The sequence below is a fragment of the Pseudorca crassidens genome, chromosome 14 (assembly GCF_039906515.1).
Source record: "Pseudorca crassidens isolate mPseCra1 chromosome 14, mPseCra1.hap1, whole genome shotgun sequence".
Lineage (NCBI taxonomy): Eukaryota > Metazoa > Chordata > Mammalia > Artiodactyla > Delphinidae > Pseudorca > Pseudorca crassidens.
This window is the reverse complement of record NC_090309.1, coordinates 54,416,095-54,425,750: the sequence shown is the minus strand read 5'-3', so window position 1 is coordinate 54,425,750 and position 9,656 is coordinate 54,416,095.

Below are 9,656 nucleotides of genomic sequence, written 5' to 3'. Positions count from 1 at the left end.
ATTCTATCCCACATTTAGTGAAGATGTTTACTAGCTGTACACAAACTCTTTCATAGAACCAAAAGAGAGGGCAAGCTTCAAAACTGATTCTATAAGATCAGCATTACCTTGATAACAAAAGTTGACTAGGATGTTTTAAGGAAGGAAAATTACAGGCCAATCTCACTATGAACATAGATGAAAACTTCCTATATAAAATATTAGCAAACTGAATCCAGAATCCAGTGATATACAAAAAGACAACAAATTATAACCAAGTTGATTTTGTTTCAGGAATATAAGGTTGATTAGGTAATCAATTAATGTAATTTGTCACATTAATAGAATAAAAGGAGAAAAATAGTATGACTGTACCAGTAGATGCTAAAAAATGTATTTGACACACTTAACATCAATTCCTGCATGATGAAAAAAAAAAAAAAAAACACCTTCTAAGTGACCAAGAATAGAGGAGAACTTCCCTAATATGATAAAGTTTATTTTAAAAAAATTAAAAATAAAAATCTATAGCAAACACTATAATTAATGAGGAAACGTTAAAAGCTTTCCCTTTAAAGTCAGAAATGAGACAATTTTTCACACTATCACTACTTCTATTCATTATTGTATTGGAGGTGCTAAACAAGCACATAAGCCAATAAGAACTGGAAAGCAAGAAATACGTGTTATTCGCAGATGTAAATTGTGTACATAAAAGTATACAGATATATTATTACAATTAATAAGTGAATTAGAGCAAACCAAATCCAGCAACACATTAAAAGGATCACACACCATGATCAAGTGGGATTTATCCCAGGGATGCAAGGATTCTTCAGTATAAGCAAATCAATCAGTGTCATACACCATATTAACAAATTGAAGAATGAAAACTCTCCAGAAAGTGGGCACAGAGGGAACCTACCTCAATATAATAAAGGCCATATATGAAAAACCCAGAGCAAACATCATTCTCAATGGTGAAAAACTGAAAGCGTTTCCTCTAAGATCAGGAACAAGACAAGGGTGTCCACTCTCACCACTATTACTCAACATAGTTCTGGAAGTCCAAGCCACAGCAATTAGAGAAGAAAAAGAAATAAAAGGAATCTAAATTGGAACAGAAGAAGTAAAACTGTCACTGTTTGCAGATGACATGATACTATACATAGAAAATTCTAAAGATGCCACCAGAAAACTACTAGAGCTAATCAATGAATTTAGTAAAGTTGCAGGATACAAAATTAATATGCATAAATCTCTTGCATTCCAACACACTAATAATGAAAGATCAGAAAGAGAAACTAAGGAAACAATCCCATTTACCACTGCAACAAAAGGAAAAAAATACCTAGGAATAAACCTACCTAAGGAGGCAAAAAACCTGTATGCAGAAAACTATAAGATACTAATGAAAGACATCAAAGACAACACAAACAGATGGAGAGATATATCATGTTCTTGGATTGGAATAATCAATATGGTGAAAATGACTATACTACCTAAAGCAATCTACAGATTCAATGCAATCCCTATCAAATTACCAATGGCATTTTTCACAGAATTCGAACAAAAAGTTTTACAATTTGTATGGAAACACAAAAGACCTCAAATAGCCAAAGCAAACTTGAGAAAGTAAAACGGAGCTGGAGGAATCAGACTCCCTGACTTCAGACTATACTACAAAGCTACAGTAATCAAGACAGTATGGTACTGGCACAAAAACGGAAATATAGATCAATGGAACAGGATTGAAAGCCCAGAGATAAACCCAAGCACATTTGGTCACCTAATCTATGACAAAGGAGGCAAGAATATACAATGGAGAAAAGACAGTCTAGTCAGTAAGTGGTGTTGGGAAAACTGGACAGCTACATGTAAAAGAATGAAATTAGAACACTCCCTAACACCATACACAAAAATAAACTCAAAACGGCTTAAAGACCTAAATGTAAGACTGGACACTATAAAACTCTTAGAGGAAAATATAGGCAGAACACTCTTCGACATAAATCACAGCAAGATCTTTTCTGACCTGCCTCCTAGAGTAAGAAAAATTAAAATTAAAATTAAAATATGGGACCTAATGAAACTCAAAAGCTTTTGCACAGCAAAAGAAACCATAAACAAGACAACCCTCAGAATGGAAGAAAATATTTGCAAATGAAGCAACTGACAAAGAATTAATCTCCAAAATATACAAACAACACATGCAGCTCAATATCAGAAAAAAACCAAACAACCCAATCAAAAAATGGGCAGAAAACCCAAATAGACATTTCTCCAAAGAAGACACACAGATGGCCAAGAGGCACATGAAAAGATGCTCAACATCACTAGTTATTAGAGAAATGCAAATCAAAACTACAGTGAGATATCACCTCACACTGGTCAGAATGGCTATCATCAAAAAATCTACAAACAACAAATGCTGGAGAGGGTGTGGAGAAAAGGGAACCCTCTTACACTGTTGGTGGGAGTGTAAATTGATACAGCCACTATGGAGAACAGTATGGAGGTTCCTTAAAAAACTAAAAATAGAACTACCATATGACCCAGCAATCCCACTACTGGGCACATACCCAGAGAAAACCATAATTCAAAAAGACACAGAGGGATTCCCTGGTGGCACAGTGATTGAGAGTCCACCTGCTGATGCAGGGGACATGGGTTCGTGCCCCGGTCCGGGAAGATCCCACATGCCGTGGAGCGGCTGGGCCCGTGAGCCATGGCCGCTGAGCCTGTGCGTCCGGAGCCTGTGCTCCGCAACGGGAGAGGCCACAACAGTGAGAGGCCCACGTACCGCAAAAAAAAAAAAAAAAAGACACAGGCAGCCCAATGTTCACTGCAGCACTATTTACAATAGCTGCGACATGGAAGCAACCTAAATGTCCATCAACAGAGGAATGGATAAAGAAGATGTGGTACATATATACAGTGGAATATCACTTAGCCATAGAAAGAAATGAAATTGGGTCATTTGCAGAGACATAGATGGACCTAGTGACTGTCATACAGAGTGAAATAAGTCAGAAAGAGAAAAACAAGTATCGTATATGTGGAATCTAGAAAAATGGTGTAGATGATCTTATTTGCAAAGCAGAAATAGAGACACTGACGTATAGAACAAATGTATGAATACCAAGGGGGAAGCAGGGTGGGATGAACTGGGAGATTGGGATTGACATATATACACTATTGATACTCTGTATAAAATAGATAACTAATGAGAACATACTGTATGGCACAGGGAACTCTACTCAATGCTCTGTGGTGACCTAAATGGGAAGGAAATCCAAAAAAGAGGGGATATATGTATATGTATAGCTGATTCACTTTGCTGTACAGCAGAAATTAATACAACATTGTAAAGCAACTATACTCCAATAAAAATTAATAAAAACAAAAAAATAAAATAAAAATAAAAACTTTCTGATGGACTCTAGGGTTGATCTTTATTATCTTTATTATAATGTTTCTTGAATATGTGTAAAACTATATATAAATGCCTTATACTTATAGAGCTAATATTATGAAACCAAACAAATAAATAAAAATACAAACAAATTGCAAAACCAAAAAATAAAAAGCAAATTAGGCAAGACTGCTGCTACAAGGTCAATAAACAAGTTTCAATTACATTTCTATGTACAAGCAAGAAAAAGAAAATGAAAAAAATTTTTTAAATACCATTTACAATAGCAAAAAGACATATCACATATCCAGGACTTTAACAGAAGTTCTGCAAGACCTTCACATAGAATAATATAAAACATTACCGAGAAAAAGTAAAGATGAAAACAAATGAAAGGCTTTACCATGCTCATGGACAGGAAGACAATATTTTAAAGATAGCATTTTTCCCCATATTGATCAATAGGGTCAACGCAACTCCAATCAAAATCCCAACAGCCTTATTTATAGCAAGTACAGACAACTCTTTCTAGAAGTTCGGCTGTGTGGGGAGATGAAAAATAGGGTGATAGCTGGAAAAGGCCATGGGATCAAGAAAGGATTTCTTTTTAAGATGGGAAAGACTTAATTATGTTTACAAAAGTGAGAAATGGTTGATGGTTGGTTCAAGGGATGAGATCCAAGCCAGGTGGAAGGAATGGCTTTAGAAAGAAAAGGGAGCATCTCATCTATTCAAATGGATAGACAGAAGGAACAGGTGGGTGTAAATATAGGTTGGTTTGTAGATTTGATATGGGAATTGAAGAAAGTTCCCAACTGATAACTTCAATTTTCTTAGCAACACAGGAGATATTGAGGAGCGAAATGGAAGTTCGTAACAGTAAAGTGTTTAAATTATACTTGGGGAATGTGAGAAAAACAGCTGACAAGAGAAACATGGTACAATTGCTGACCAGTCCCAAGCATGTATTTGAGATTGGAAAGCATGAACGTACAAAGACAGCTGACAGTAAAACTGAGGCGGGATGGGATTTTCAGATACTGGCAAGAGTGATCCTGAAATGGCAGATGACAGTATCTGAGCTGGATAAGGTAGGACGGGAAGGATGGAGGTGCTGACGAGGTGGGAGATGGGAAGGGGATCAGTGGAAAGTGAATATCCCAAGGAAAACCACATCTTCATCTCTGTCATCTAATTCTGCACCTTCCTATAGCTTGTCTCACTCAGAGGCAGCGGAGATCTTGAAGTGATGTGATAAAGTCTCCCGGGGACATAGCCAGGAGTAGAAATGTCTCCTCAAGAACACTGGTCCTATCCGTTAGGATACCTTCAGCTCCAAGCAACAGGAAACCTTGACTAATAATGCCTTAAAATAATATCCAAACACAGAGCAAACTGCAAGATTGGCATATTCAGAGGCCCAGCAATGCCATGGAAGACCCAGGTCCTTTCCATCTCTCTGCTCTATCTTGTTCTCAGATGACTTCTCCTTGTGGTACCAAGTGACCATGTGTCTTGGCCAACTTTATATTTACAGTGCATGACACAGAGTAGATTCTCTAAGTGTCCTTGTAAAATTGAATGAATGAATGAATGAATGGGTTTATTTCCTGGTTTTTCATAGACTTACAAGTCCAGCCTGACAAAGTAAGGATTTTAATACCAGACTTGACTCATATCCTTGGAAATATCTGGATGCTAAGATGACCAACTCTGAGAGCTGTCCAAATCTGGACAAACCACCATCCTTTGGTCCTGGGTCACAATGGGTCTTGGGAGGATGCCAAATTAGTTGCTTTAAGTAGATGTCCTCCATCCCTTAAGCTCAGGCCTCCTACCCATCATGAGCCTACTTTAGGCACCAGCCCCAGTCCTCAGCTCCCTGGGATCTCCCCTTCCTTTCATGTCCTGGAGCATATATATTGCTATGTCCTCATCTGTTTATATGCCTTGTGTACCCACCTATAATGTAGGTCACCTGAGCACAGGGGTTGTGGCTTGCACATCATTTTGTATTTTACACACCTTATTAATCTTTGCATTTGAGTCTGGACTCCATAATTATCTCCCCGGTAACCTTATGCAAAGCCATTGCACACTCTGAGGATCAAGTCTCCTAGTTTACAGAATGTTCTCTAAGGTTCCATCTAGCTCTCACAACTCCTTGGTTCTTTTTGAATGGTTTTTGTGGCTCTTTGAAAAGATATAACAAGAAACAAGTATGGTTGCCGAACAGCATAGTTTCAATTGTTGATGGAAAAGATTAGAGGCAAAAACTCAAGGAGAGAACAATGATAAACTAATGGCAAGGAAGGGAGAGGAAAAAAAACAGAAGCAGGGAGAGTGCTCAAACCAAGGAGATAAGGGTCATTAGCCTGGCAACTTCATGGGATGTTGTCTGCAGAAACAGGAAACCAGTGAGGGTCACCAAACATTCCTGGAACAGGAACTCTGAGTGTAGGGCTATGAAATTGTGGCGGCTAGTGGGAATGTACCACTGCAAAGTGTACTGCCTTCTGTCCAATAGAAATTTAATATGTCCCACACATAATTTTAAATTTTCTGATAATTACATTACAAAAAGTAAAAGCAGGTAAAGTTAATTTTAATGTTTTAGTTCATCTCATATACCAAAATATTATCATTTCAACATATAAAAATTTTAAAACTATTGATAAAGGGATAAAGAAGATATGGTATACATATACAATTGAATATTACTCATCCATAAAAAAGAATGAAATAATGCCATTTGCAGCAACATGGGTGGACCTAGAGATTATCATATGAAGTGAAATAAGTCAGACAAAGACAAGTATCATATGATATCACTTATATGTGGAATCTAAAACAATGATACAAATGAACTTATTTACAAAACAAAAATATACTCACAGACATAGAAAACAAACTCATGGTTACCAAAGGGGAGGGAGAGAGAGGGATAAATTAGGAGTTTGGGATTAAATTATACATACTACTATATATAAAATAAACAAGAAGGACCTACTGTACAGCACAGGGAACTATACTCAATGTCTTGTAATAACCTATAATGGAAAAGAATCTGAAAAAGTATATATATATAAAAAATATATATGTATAACTGAATCACTTTGCTATGCACTTGAAACACAACATTGTAAATTAACTACTTCAATTAAGGAAAAAATGTTTAGCTATTAAAAAGATATTTTACATTTATTTGTTTATACTAAGTCTTTAAAATTCAGCATGTATTTTACACTTACAACACATCTCAATTTGGATTAGCTCTATATCAAGTGCTCAATAACTGTATGGACAGCCCAGGTCTAAATGATATGGACCCCAGCATGCAAGGGTTCCGTTGTATTTTAAATTTCAGACACTGTTCTGAAAGGTCCCTTTTCTCATGGAATTTACAGTCTTATGAGACAGGATATGAACAGGCTTCTTTTTAAGTTTCAGATGGTGACAAGTGCTATGAAAAGGGGAAAACATGGTAACTTGACAGAAGGCAAGTGGGGAGAAAATGGTGGAGACAACTTTAGAAAAAATGGTCAGAGGGTTAGAAGGACTCTCTGAGAAGGTGAAACTTGAGCAGAGATCTGAGAAGCAAGAAGGAGCCAGTCACGAGACTTGAGGGTGAGGCATTCCAGGTTAAATGAAGAGTCCTGGGGTCAGGATGAGCTTGTCTGGGCTTGAGAAACAGAAAGAGTGCCAATGTGGCAGGAGTGTGGGAATGAAGGGACAGTGATAAAGAGAGTTCAGAAAGGCAGGCAGCTACCAGACCACATAGGGCAGTAGCTCTCAACTCCGGTTGCAAAATACAATCGGCTCTACGGCATCTAGAAAACACTCATGCCCAGGCCCTCATCTCCTCGCTCTGATTCAATTGGTCTGTGGAAACCTGAGGCATCAGTATGTTTAAAAGCATTCCAAGTGATTCGAAAGCTTAGGCAGGGTTGAGAGCCACTGAGTTGCAGACCCCAGCAGAGAGTCTGAATTTATTCGAAATGCAGGGGGAGGCATTGAAGGGTCTACGGGAAGGTGTGACGTGATTCGATGAACAGTTTAAGGCCGATGATTTGTGGAGGCTGTGGAGGGATAACAGGAGAAGAAGGGGTGCTAGCAGGGAGCCCACTGGAGAGTGAGGGCACAGTGGAGAAGGATGCCTATGGGGCACAGGGCTGATGGAATCTGCTGATGGAGGAGGTGCTGAGAATGAAGGACAGAGATGAAAGCTGACCCTATGGGGACACAGCAGCAAAGACCTCCACAAATCTGATACGGAGTCTCTGGAGGAGAATCACTTGGCATACTGACTTGGCAGGGAGGCAGAGGCTAGAGGAGGGTGTTCCTCAGAAAGGCGGCACTTACTTTGAACATTCGTATTACATTTATGAAGTGGACTTATTCTCCCTTGGAAATCTAATCTGTGTATGGGTCCCAGAGTTGGCCTTACCCCAGCAATACTGGGGCCATCTGTTCCCCCATCCCTTGGAGGCTTTTATGACCCTCTCTCTGCTGCATTTGAATGACCCAGGAGTAGACGGCTGACGGATGCTGGGCCAATAAGGGAACATCGTCATAGAGATGGAGAGACCGGGAGGCCGCCATGCTCAGCGCACCTTGGCGCCGTCAGCTGCCACAGTTCCTACACGAGTGAGAGCATGACGCGGACGAATGGAAAGCGGCAGACAGAAGCCTCCTAGAGGCCTTGCAGTCCCTGCTTCTAGCTGTTTCTGAGGACCAGCCACGTGCCTGTCCTTCCTGAGGCTGTGGGAGTGACCCTTAATGAGGTGACATTCACACAACATAGAACTAACCACTTTAAAGTGCACTCTTTAATGGCATTTAGCACGTTCACAGTGTTGTGCAACCACCACTCCTAATTCCAAAACACTTTCCTCATCCCCAAAGAAAACCCCATCCCCATTAAGCGGTCACTCCCCAGCCCTGCAGTAACCACTCATCTACTTTCTGTCTCTATAGATTTACCTATTCTGGACATTTCTATAAACGGAATCATACAACACGTGACTCCCGTCTCTGGCTTCTTTCACTTAGCATAATGTCTTCAAGGTTCATCCAAGTGGTAGCGTGTATCAGAATCTTTCCTTCCTGTGGGTGAATAATATTCCATTATATGTATATACCACAGTTGGTTTATCCATTCGTCCATTAATGGACATTTGAGTTATTTCCACCTTGTGGCTACTGTGAGTAGTGCTACTATGAACATGTATGTACAAGTATTTGTTTGAGCCTATTTTCAATTTTGAGGGCTATACACCTAGGAGTGGAATTGCTGGGCCATATGGTAATTCTTTCTAACTTTTTGAGGAACCACCGATAGTAGCATTTTCTTTTTGCTTAAAGTTGTACACGTTGGCGGGGGCATAAATTAGGAATTTGAGATTAACAGATACACACTACTATATATAAAATAGATAACAAGGACCTACTGTATAGTACAGGGAACTATATTCAATATCTTGTAATAACCTATAATGGAAAAGAATCTAAAAGAAAGTATATACATATATATGTACAACTGAATCACTTTGCTGTACACCTGAAGCTAAAATAGCATTGTAAGTCAACTATACTTCAATTTCTTTACAAAGTTGTACACATTGTATTTATGTCACTTTCGTTAAGCATACTGCTGTTATGGGCTAAAATCAGCTTTCCGGTCCATTCAGCAACCCATCAATTCCTTTGCAAATGCCTGGTCCCAAACACCCCAGCGGCAGCAGCAGGACATGATGCAGGGCCAGTGCTGTCACCTTGTCCTGACTCTACCCGTGCTCCATCCTCCCTGCCCTTCTTTACGCCCTCACTGCTTGCTCCTAAGCACCCTTCTGCTCCCCTCAGTGCTGGCTTGGGCTCCTCCCTGTTCCCATTAACTGACACACTCATTAATCCACAAGCCTCCTCGTCTTCCCCTCTACCTCCATAGTGCTTACCTGCAGCCCATCCTAAGTCCCCATAAAGCCTTCTACCACTGACCCTACGGGCCCCTGTACTCCCATCCTCCTGGGTATACCCACAGCCTTTAATACAGGTTTCCACTCAGGTCAGCGGTCAGTTTTGTGGTTTCTGCCTGATGCTCCTGTAATTTCAGGTATCAGACGGTAATCTCTGCCACCCCTTTCTCTGATGGCCCCCACAGCCTCCAGCAGGGCAGGCACTGGGGAAGCACACACAGATGGTCAAAATGAAGCAACAACCTCTCTGATGCAATGGACCTCTGCCTCTGTGGGGAGTACAGATC